The 12145-nt window shown below is 33.4% G+C and overlaps 1 protein-coding gene across 3 annotated transcripts in view; it reads right to left on the minus strand.

The window, feature by feature from the left end:
* The window catches only part of Osbpl8 (oxysterol binding protein-like 8), a 151981-nt gene that overhangs the window by 104512 nt on the left and 35324 nt on the right, over positions 1 to 12145 (minus strand). The window contains exon 1 of one of the 3 annotated variants that reach the window (XM_013517742.1): positions 7612 to 7629. The exons of the other annotated variants lie outside the window; for them this stretch is intronic. The gene's annotated coding sequence lies outside the window, so the exon portion shown is untranslated. Of the gene's footprint in view, positions 1 to 7611; positions 7630 to 12145 lie in introns of those variants that run through there. 3 annotated transcript variants of the gene reach the window in all.

Raw genomic sequence — 12145 nt, forward strand, 5'->3', positions numbered from 1 at the left:
TTTTTTGGTTTTTCTCTGGTACCGGGAACCGAACTCACGACCTTGCGCTTGCCAGGCAGGCGCTTTGCCGCTGAGCTAAATCCCCAGCCCCTGTTTTGTTTTTTTGTACTAGGGATTGAACCCATTATCTTTGCACTGAGTTACACACCCACCTCAGTCCCCCCCCCCTTCTTTTTCCAGATAGGGTTTCACTAAGTCACTGAATTGCCCAGGCTGGACTCTAACTTGCAATCCTCCTGACTCAGCTTCCTGGAGTGCTGGGATTACAGGAACGTATCATCGTCTCTGGCTGAAAAAGCAGATTTTTGATATAAGTTTGAAGAATGGTAAAATTCCAGGGAAAAATGAAAAAATAATTTCACTGGAAAAGCAGCCAAGAACAAGGTTAAGCCAATGAGTCCAAATTTTGAAAAGGCACTCAAATAATTTAATTCCAATCTACTTAAAATTATTGGTGAGAACTAAAAAGTATGTTAAAACCCAACATGAGAGATACTGCCACATACTTTGGTGATGGGAATACAAATTAGGACAATTTGGGGGAGGTTAATTTAAAATAAAATACTCTTCTCACAGATATACAAATGCACAGAGTTACATAAACACATCCAACAAAATACTACATATAATGAGAAAAAACTGTGAATAATGTTGATCATATGGTATTTTCTTAAATTATATTACTGATATACAATGGACTATAATAGAGTAACTTTCAAAAAATGAGGTAGATCTGCAAATAACTAGAAAGAACACAAGATGTTAGATCAAAAAAGCAAATTACGTTATATATAAAAGTTCTATATTTTAAAATTTTTGCTATGAATGCCTTACTTTTATACTTATTTTTTAGTTTAAGGTCTTAGAAATACGTCTCCATTACAGCTTTTTCAACTTTTTAACAAAACCCCCAACCTGAACTCCCATAGTAACTATATATATTCAAATGTCTCTAAAAACCTCTCCAATAATTTTTCCTTAAAACAGTTAACAAAACTCAAACCAAGAAATTAGTAAACTTTGAATCATTTCTTGGAATTCCAAAATATTTTATTTCTGCAAATAAAATAGCTGCACTGAAATATAAATGCTGGTGAAAATATTAGACATTCAGGGGCTAGCATTTGATTTCTTTGACATAACCAATAAGATTAGACTAAGAGACTAATTTCTTCAATTTTAGAACATTTATATAAATTTTCCTCACCATATGTATTACAATACATTGAAATTTTTTGTTCTTATAAGTTAATTCTTTTCAATGACAAAAACTGTCTTGTATGTTCTATTAATATTCGTCTGAAGCAGATACTTAATAACTTTTGTTACACTGGGCCAATATAGTCAGCTCAGTTATTTAGATAAGCAAATATAGTAATATAAAATATCAAATGTACAAAATTATTTATTTCTATGGAATACATACTGAAATGAGTATCTGAATACTGACAGACATTACATCTAGAAGTTTTTATGTTTTGGTTTTTGATTTTCAGGTGTGTGTACATGTGTATGTGTTTGAGACAGGGTCTCATTATGCAGTTCAGGCTGGCCTTGAACTCACTTTGTAGCCCAGGCCAGCCTCAAACTCACAGCGACCCTCATGAGTGCTGGGATTGCAGGCATGTGCCACCACTCCAGGTTTTAGAAATTTTAATATTGAAAACAAAATTACAAAACTTCCATAGAAAGCTTTTACTTCAAAAATTGCTACCAATTTTCTCATTCCATTCATTTTATTTTAGGGAGTCATCCACTGTTGATTACATCAATAAGGAAAACTAAAAGTGCTTCTTTCACAAACAAAGCTTGTATTCTAGAAGGGAGAAACAACCAATGAATATAATAGATAAGTAAATTTATTATAAGATGGGTTAGAAAGTAGTAAAATACAGGAGGAGTGCTTAGAAAATGGGAAAAAATAAAGCAGGTCAAGACAAACCAAGGAGTAAAGTATTATAATTTTAAATAAGAAGGTCACAGTAGTTCTCACTGAAAAGGTGACATCTGCTCTCAGATTTGAAATAGGGAAAACATTTGCTATCTAATCTCAGATCAGAGAGAACTGCCACTGCAAAAGTCCTAAGGGAGGAGTATAACTTACAAATTTGAAGAACAGCAAAAAAACCCATGAAGGTGGAACAACGTGAGCAAGAGAGGAGCAGATGATGTGATCACAGAGATAAGAAAAAAAGAAGTGGATCATATTTGGTCTGTAGGCCATTGTAGATCTTGGCCTTTTAAGTGTCACAAGGAGCTACTGGCTGGAGGCTTATGAGCAAGAAATAACACCTGATTTACATTTTAAAGTTCTTTCCGTGTTGACGGTAACTGTTGTGAGGGAAGGGTAGAAATTGGGAGCTCAGTTAAAAGACTATTATAGGCATCTGGGAGACAGAATAAAACATTAAGATGGAAATTAGTACCATAAAGTCATTGAGAAAGTAGAAGTCTACATATATTTTGAAGGTAGAAGCAACAAGATTTTAAGGCTTTACTATAGAGTGTGAAAGAGAAATGAGAATGACTAAGATTTTCGGTTTGATCAGGGTGACATCCACCAAACGATAGGGAAAAGACTGCTGGCAGAGTTATCTCTGAAGCGATGGGGCAGAGGACACACATCAGAAATTTAGTTTGGGAATAAATCTGAGATGTTTATTGGATGTACAAGTGGGTATGTGAAGCAGGAGGTTCGATACAAGACTAAGGAGCTAAGAAGAGAGGTCAAAGCTGTGGATAAAAACTGGGAGTTAGCATACTGAGGGCATTTAAAGCCACGAAACTAAATCAGATGACCAAGTAAGGGGATATCAAAATATGAATGTTAGAACTTCTCAGGCTTATGTAACTCACTTCAACAGAATTCCCTTCTCACTACCCCAACTTGCTTGGTGAGATATTTGCAGGGCAGGTAATAAAAACATACTTAATCTCATTTTGGGTCCAATGATCAAATTAAAATGATAATAATGATTATAGATGACACAATCATAGTAACATCATCAAGAACAAACAGCCCAGTATCATTTAACATATTTTTACCGGGTATCTCAAAAAACTTCAATTCAATAAGAAAGATATAAATGGAAATAAGTTACTATTTACATACTAAGTAAGACATGGTCAAAGTATTGTGGAAACTCACAAGTCCAAAGTACTTACGGGAAAGTACAAAGTATGAAAGTCTAATGCTACCAAATAACTGATATTTTTAAAATACAGAACTGTAGAGAAATAATAAATACCAAAATACTATGTAAGTGATAATATATCTCTATTCTCCAGCCTTTTGAGAAAGCATTCATAAAAAACAAAGACAAGTTCATACCTAGCCTACTGAGTTAGACAACAAGAAAAACCACTGAATGATCTGTTACTCTTCCTCCCACACTCTGGCATACATTAATCACTTTCCATCTACCCTGGAGCATTTGGAAGCAGCTATGCTTACCACTTTGCCACCAATACACATCACTGTGCAGCCCTGCAAGGTGCAGGAGTTTAGTTACTAAACCACACAGATGTGTCCATCTTAATTAGTCCTGCTGGCTCTCAAGAGTTCCTTTCAATCTGAAGTTATCTTTTTCCAGTTCAGGCAAGTTTCTTCCGCTCCTTTTGTTAATTATATATTTCTATTCTGTCTTTTTCCTTCTGGAATTTTTATTAGGCAAATGGTGGGCTCCCATGTTTCTTGACTTCATCTTGGTATTTCCCAATTACACTAGGAAACTAAATTTTGTATCATTTTGAGCTAGTCCCTTTTACTCTTATACTGAGAACTTGACCTGTCAATACTGTCCATATTCTCAATCTCTTACTGTTGATAAGCCCATTCTCAGTTCATCTGATCTATATCATTTACTCTTCTCCTCCTTTCCCCACTTTTTCTTCCTGCTTTACAAAACCCTCTAAACATGTAAACAAAACTCCTAGACTGTATGCCATAGTTGCTGACAGCCCCCCTCAACTTGTTATGCCTTAGAGTCATTGTCCCAAATCCCTTACTTCCACTGGAAGATTTCTTAATAGTGTTTATGTATTTGGGTCCTCTATTTCCTGTACCTTCCCACTAAATAGGCTAGAAATGTAAACTATAAGTCAACATATTCAGTAGATGGAATTTAAAACCGTAAGACCAGATGACATCTTCTTGGGAATCTATGCAGATGGAAAAGAGACCTAGTTCAGTTCAGGGGCCTGTGTTATGCCAACATTCAAGATTCAATATTTATAAAATGAATGAATAAATGAGTCTTCTTGATTTTTGGTTTCCAATTTTGACAGTTAGTCCATATATAAAGACAGAATCACTGCATTTAAAATGAAGGCACAAAGCAAAAGTCCTAACATAACTTACTGTAAAAAGGAGCAGGAAGAAAGGATAAAATTAAAGATAAGTGCCTTAAATTCTTCATCTTTGATAATAGGGAGTTAAGAAACACCACTAACAACAACATCCTGGAGGGAGAGGGTAGTTGGAGGATTAAGGGTAAATGCACTATCTCCCCATATTCCAGAGGTGAGAAGCAAAGGACATTTAAATGATGATACAGCTAGGAAAAGGAAATAAGGCTGGATGTGGTAGTGTAGGCGTGTAATCCCAGCACTCAGGAACCTGAGACAAGAGGATTGCTGTGAGTTCGAGGCCAGCCTGGGCTACAAAGTAAGTTCAAGGCTAGCCTGAACTACACAATGAAAGCCTGTCTCAAAAAAAAGGAAATATATTTTTTAAGACTTAAAACTAAGAACAGACAACGGCAGTAGGTAAGAAGAAGGCTTGAGGAAAAGAAAGGCAGTCTCCTTTGCCATTTTAAGTTTTTAAAATAATATAATAATGTTTAATGTTATTTAATTATATTTAATATAATAAAAAAAGTCTAATAATGTTTTTGTTTGAACATTATTACAACCATGAAGATTCATTACTCAAAACTGTTGACCTAAAGCCAGGCCTATATCCTAATTTAAGTGTAATTTTAGTAGTTAAAGTTGAAGAGTCTGTTCTCTCTTTTGTTATCAGCACTCTAGACACTGGAGAATAAACAATTCTCCTTGTGCCTCACTGTCTACACTTAACAAAGTTCCTATGAAAAGTAATTTTCATTAAAAAAAATTCTAATTTGGGCTTCAAGTGTTATTTCAGTCACAGAAAAAAAGAAAAATGACACCTATTAATTAAGACTAATAGCTCTAATACATGTCATTTGATGATAACAACTTTATGAGGCCATGGCAATGATGGTTGCCTCTGAAAGCTGCAGGTTGTACATGATTAGTTTGAGGCTTCCTATCTTACAGGATGCCCCAGAAATGTTTTGTTCTATTAAATACATGTACAACAAAAACCAAGATTCTCAAAAGTAGTCATCATTGACTACACCAGAGTATTTTAAAAGATTTATCAGCAGAAGATAACAATATTATCTTCTATGGGACAGTTTCCAAACACCAAGTTAAAACCAACATCCTCGGTTCCCGGTACCGGAGAAAAAACCAAAAAAAAAAAAAAAAAAAAAACCAACATCCTATTCATAAGCATTGTGACAGAAAAAACATAGGTAAGTGACATGCTTGATTAATGCATTAAATGACTTTCAGCAAATTACTGCAAAACAGTATAGGACATATGCTCTGAAAGTGCTGTATAATATTTTGGCACCTATTAACTATTTTAAGATTTCCCTCTGCCATAATAATAATACTAGTAACAATAGTAATAAAAATAGGAAAATAAGAATGATGATAACAATGAAAGATCAGGAAGTAGACAAAGAGTTGGGCACTGATGGACAAGGACAAAGCCAGTTTAACACTGCAGTGCAAGTCATCTAGTAACAATGTACACAACTTTAGGAAGATGGGTGAGGAAGACATACAACCAGGGAGATGGAGAGACAGACTGAATTAGTCACAGTAACTCTCAGAGAGAAGAGAAAACAGACTAGTAAACTGCATAAAGATATAAAGGTGAAAGAGAGAAAGGAGTTCTAGGTGGCTCTCCTTATCCAGAACTCTTCAGTATGTAGATACAATGACAAATCCAGGGATAACCAGACCCCAGCATCTTGTCTGTAGTCTCTAAGTACCATTTATCCTTAAAAGACAGCAGGAATTCTTGGGAAAATGGCATATTCCAGATCCAAGCAAGGTAACAAATCCTGGAAAGAAGAAAGCTGTCAAGACTGTTGTGTTACATAGCAGGATGCCTCAAGAGGCAACTGCAGCTCCCACTAGCCGAAGATGGGACAACTTGAGCATAAGGGGAAAAAAAGGTATATAGAAGCTTTCACTAATGTAATTTAAAAGCTTGGTTAAATGGTCTATAAATTTCACTTCATCCAGTAACTACAGACTACACATTATTGTTAAATACACATTTTTTTCCAAATCTGACCACACACTGGATCAAAAAGCAAGTATCAACATTCAAAAGGTTATGAAATACAGACTGGTTCTGGACCACAATTAATCTAGAAATCATTAACAACAGCAGAACAAGAACCACCATCACAAAAACCTTAAAATTCCAATGTGTTTTAAAATTAAAACATAAAAATTTAAATGATAATGAAAACCTACTTACTAAAACTTCAGGCATACAGAAAAAACATAGCTATAAAAGACAACTTGGAAATCAAAGACCTAATTATCTATTTCACAAATTTGAAAGAACAGAGTGAAAGAGTTCAGGGCATGCCAAACCAAAATATGCCACGACAGCACATTGATTATTCAGAGTTAAAAGCACTCTTTCATTTTCTTCCTAAAAGTTGGAGAATAAAATCCCATGTAAAATCCCATGTGAAAGGTACAATGGGGAAGAAATTTTTATCACTAGAGACAAGGAATAGAGGCCAAGAGAAATCTATACCAGCAAACTCTGTTCAAGCACCCCTTATATCTCCCTAGCCACTTTTCCTCAATGGACTGCCCTAATCCAAACCCTCGTCTTGCACATTCTTACCATTTACCATACTATTCTTGGTCCACCTTTGCATTTCTAACATCTTCTTTTGAGTACTCATTTTTCTTGTGAGAATTCCAGGTTCATGTAAGTAAAATCCTAAAATGCACATGCTTTTCTCCTATTAATCTGTCCTATGTCACCTCCAGTGAGACACCCTACAAGAGGTATAGGAAAATTTTACCTCCCCTGTAGCAGCCAATTAAATAAAGTAAAAGAAAAGAAACAAAGAATAATAATAACAAAGACAGAAAATAAACACAGTCAAAAGTTAGTTCTTTGAAAGGAATAAAATTGGTAAGTATGAAACAAAATGGAGGGGGGCAGAAATGATCAGTATTACTGTTGATAAGGGAGACACGACAATAAATCCCCGAACAGCAAAAACACCCTAAAGGAAAGCTGAACAACTTTTTACAAGTAAACTTAAAAATTTGTTAGAAAAATGTTAGTTAATGCCAACTTACAAAAAAAAATCCTAAAAAAATCTAATGCACTGAAACTCCATCAAAATAAATAAATAAATAAATAAATAAAAATTAAAAAAAAAATTAGAGTCCTAGATTAATATCTCACTAGTGATTTTTAAGAGGATAAAAATTTACACTCATTTTTCCAGACCCATAAAAATGAAGCAATATTACCCAAGTATAGTTTCATGCCTTATGACTATCTTCAATCTGATGGACTCCATATGACCATGGTCTCATAGCATTATAATGAATGGAAAAATTCCTATCACCTAGTGACACAGTAACCATAGTAACACTAGCACAACACATTACTCATGTTTTTGCGATGCTGCTGGTGTAAACAAACCTGTGCTGCCTGTCACATAAAAGCACGTACAGTACATAATACTTGATAGTGAAAATAAGTGAGGTTAGTGGACTATTTATAACATTACACTTTTTATTGTTAAACTGTACTCCTCCTACTTTTAAAAGTTTACTGTAAAACAGTTTGCTGTGTGATGCCAGCAACAGTCTCACACATCTGCTTCCCATGTCTTTTTGATTTCAAAAGGCCAGGCAAAATGATTGACCTATACCCTCTAGGTTTGTGTAAGTATACTCTATGATGTTTGCACAACAACAAAATTGCCTAATGATGGACTTCTAAAACCATATGTCTGCCATTAAGGAATGCATGACCACAGTTTTATAAAATGAGAATAAACCTGATATACAGAAAAGGAACTTTAAAGACAGAAAAATTATGACATGACAAAGATATTAAGATCCTAAAAAAAAAAAGATCAAATCTAAAAAAAAGTGTTAAATATTATGAAATAGTTTATAAGTGTATGTTTACAGTTACTTTTTCTCTAAAATACAGTAAAGACAAAATATAATAAATATTAATTTAAAATCAACTGTATTTACATTTTAATTTTTATCAAATTAAATTAAAAACCATTAAATATGTTTATGAAAAAGAAAAAAGCAAACCAAATCTAGTAATATAAAATAGATCATCATAATCAAGTTCGGTTTATCTATTCAAAAATATGTATTAGGGCCAGGGACATAGCTCAGTGGCACAGCACCTGCCTGGCAAGCATGAGGTTGTGAGTTCTATTCTCAGTACCAAAAAAAAAAAAAAAGTATTAATATTATGCAGCACATTAGAATAAAGAAGAAAATTTATATTCACTGTAATAAATACTGAAAAGAATATGATACAATTTATATCTATTCACGATAAAACTATTAGCAAACTATAAACAAAAGGGAAACTTCCCTAATCAAATAAAATCTACACAAAACACACTTAATGGTAAATATTGAGTGCTTTCTTTTTTCAGTTGGTTGAAGAGGACACCTTTTGTTATTTTATTTTAATGTAACATAAGTAGATATTAATAAAGAAAATTTTAGAAGATATTTCTTGTATGAAAAAATAAAACAAAATTTCATAACAAAATAGAGAATAACAATGGTCAATGAACTGTATCGTGATCTTAAAAGAATGGGCAAAATGTTACTCAGTGTAAATCATCAAGTAAAAAGACTCACAAAGAGGAAACAACAAAACTTACTTTTCAATGAACAAAAAGAAACTAGTAGTAAAAATAGAACAAATTAGGATGTATCTTAGAATATTTTTGAAACAAAGGAATAATTACTTGAATTTCTCACTACTTTCAATTTAATCTATCATATATACATGTGTACATACATACACATATATATGTATATATGTAGAGAAAGAGATTAATTCTCAATATATATAAGATACCGTAATATAGGAGAAACCATGCAATATTTAGGCCTGTGTGTCTGATTTCACTAACATTTTAAAATTCTTTATATTATGAAAAATAAGATAAAATTTCATATCAATTAATAAAATAACAATAGGTATTACACTGTGTATAGTTATCTTCAAAGTAGTTACTCAGCATTACAACCTAACTCAAAAAAGATTCTTACAAAAAAGGAACAGATAACAGTAGTCTTTCTTTTCAAGGAACTAAGATGAACTAGTAGTATAAATGAAACTAACATATACAATGAAGTATTTTTAAAACAATGGAATTTGTAATTTGGGGAAATATGGGAACTTCTCCTTATTTCCTGTATCTCTTTTATTTTGTGTTTTTCATGTAAGAGAAACCATGCAATGTTTGCACTTGTGTGTTTGACTTATTTCACCTAACATTATGTTCTCAAGTTGTATCTATTTGCCTATGAATGCCTCAACTCTATCTTATATGGCAGAGCAGTACTCCACTGTATGTAAATACCACATTTTCTTTATCCACTCATTTGATGATAGACATATGTGTTGTTTCAAAGATCTAGCCACTACATACTGTGCTGCTATAAATGTAAGTATGCATGCATCCCTGTAATATGATGACTTCCACACTTTGGGGAAGATACCTAAAAGGAGAATAGTTGGGTCAAATTTCTATTTTTAGAGTTCTGAAAAATCGCCACAATGATTTCCACTGTGGATGTACTACTTTACATTTCCACCAACGATGTACAAATGTTCCTTTTTTTCCACATCTCTGCCTGCATTTGTTATTTGAGTTTTTTGAACACAGCCATTCCTTTCTGAGATAAGATGGCATCACAATGTACTTTTAATTTGCACTTCTCTAATGGCTAATGAAGTTGAACATTTTTTCATTTTCATAGGGCATTTGTACTACTTCTACAGAAGCAAGGACAAAAAGGACATGATCATCTCTTAAGATGCAGAAAAAGCCTTTGACAAAAATGCACCATCCATTCATAATAAAAACCCTGAAGAAAATAGGTATAGAAAGACCTTATCTCAATATGGTAAAAGCCATATACGACCAACCTACTGCCAATACTATATTGAATGGGGAAATATTGAGAACTTTCCCTCTAAAATCAGAATGACAAGGATTTCCAGTATCACAATGCCTGTTCAACGAAGTTTTCAAAACAGCTGAAGCAATTAGGCAAGAGAAAGAAATAAAAGGGATATGTGTAGGAAAGGATGAAGTCCAAGTATCATGATTTGCAGTTAACACACTTTTCTACATACAAGGCCCAAAGAGTTCCACCAAAAGACACTTAGGATCAATAACCAAATTCAGCAATACAGTAGGATACAAAACAAACACACAAAAATCAATTGTGTCCTTATATACTAATAAACTCACCAAGAAAGAAATTAGGAAAATACCATTCACAATAACATCAAGAAAAAATAAACACTTAGGAATTAACCTAACCAAGGAAATGAAAGAGCTCTACAATGAAAAGTATCTCAACTCTGAAAAAGGAAGTAGAGGAAGACACAGAAATTGGAAAGATACCCCCTATTCCTGGATAAGCAATATAATCAAATGATTGTATGTACTTCCAGAACTGATATACAGATTTAACACAATCCCCGTCAAAATAGCAATGGCATTTCTCAGAGATCTAGAGAAAACAATCCTAAAATTTACATGGAACCAAGAAGACCTGGAATAGCAAAAGCAATCCTGTGTAACAAAGAAAAAGCAGCAGGCATCACAATCCCAGATTTGAAGTTCTACTACGAAGCTAATGTGATTAAAACAGCATGGTACCGGCACAAAAACTGCCTTGTAGACCAATGGTATGCTTCACACACAAAAATATCACATTCTTAGGAATAAATCTAATAAAAATGTTAAAGACTTCTACAACACCAAAACAAAAACCATACAAAATATTACAGAAGAAATTAAACTAAATAAATGGAGGAATATAGCATATTCATGGTCTAGAATACCTCCATATTTTAAAAATGTTAGTTTTCATATTAATTCATATATTCAACAAAATTGCAATGAAAATCTCAACAGAATATTTTTTGTACGTAGACATACTGATATTATAATTAGTATTTAAATGCCAGTGCCAAAAGAATGTCCAAACAGATTTTAAAAAGGAAGCACAAAGTAGGAAGCTTAGCTCTCTGGATATCAAGACTTTCCATCAAGACAGTAATGAATACAGTGATACTGAATAAAGGAATTCAAATAACCAAAGACAAAATAACAAGTCTAGGAAAAAACCCAAATATATTTGAACACTTGAGTTTATGAAGTAGTTGGCATAAAGAATAGAAGAAAACAGATGATTCTTTCAATAAACTAAGTGAACTAGATATTCATATGGGAGAAACAAAATTTAAACCCCACACACAAAAATCAAGTCTATAAAGATTTGGTTTGGTTTGGTTTGATTTTTTTGAGACAGAGTCTTGCTTTGCAGTCCAGACTGCGCTTGAGCTCACTATGTAGGCCAGCCTGGCCTCAAATTCCTGTCAATCCTCCTGCCTCAGCCTTGCAAATGCTGGGATTACAGGCACGTGACACCATGCCCAGCTCAAATCCATACAGATTATGTATCTAATATGAAAAAATATAGCAGACTATGCAAATGACCTAACCTATAAAAGGATTTCTTAAAGCATTAACTACAAACATAAAAAGTGATAAACTAAAATGAATTAGTCATCAAAAGACATCATAAATCCAGTGAAAAGGCAAACAGCACTACGGAAGAGATTTCCCATATTTCTAGATAAATGGTTCATATCTAGACTAAAACAAACTGTTGATACATATTGAACCACTTTTTAAGTGTACCTTATACTGTTGCTAAACTGTTGGGAGTAGAAGATAACCTGAATCTTTCATACTCAACGCTACTAAAAAAC

The sequence above is a fragment of the Chinchilla lanigera genome, unplaced genomic scaffold (genome assembly GCF_000276665.1).
Source record: "Chinchilla lanigera isolate Chin_1 unplaced genomic scaffold, ChiLan1.0 scaffold00004, whole genome shotgun sequence".
Classification (NCBI taxonomy): Eukaryota; Metazoa; Chordata; class Mammalia; order Rodentia; family Chinchillidae; genus Chinchilla; species Chinchilla lanigera.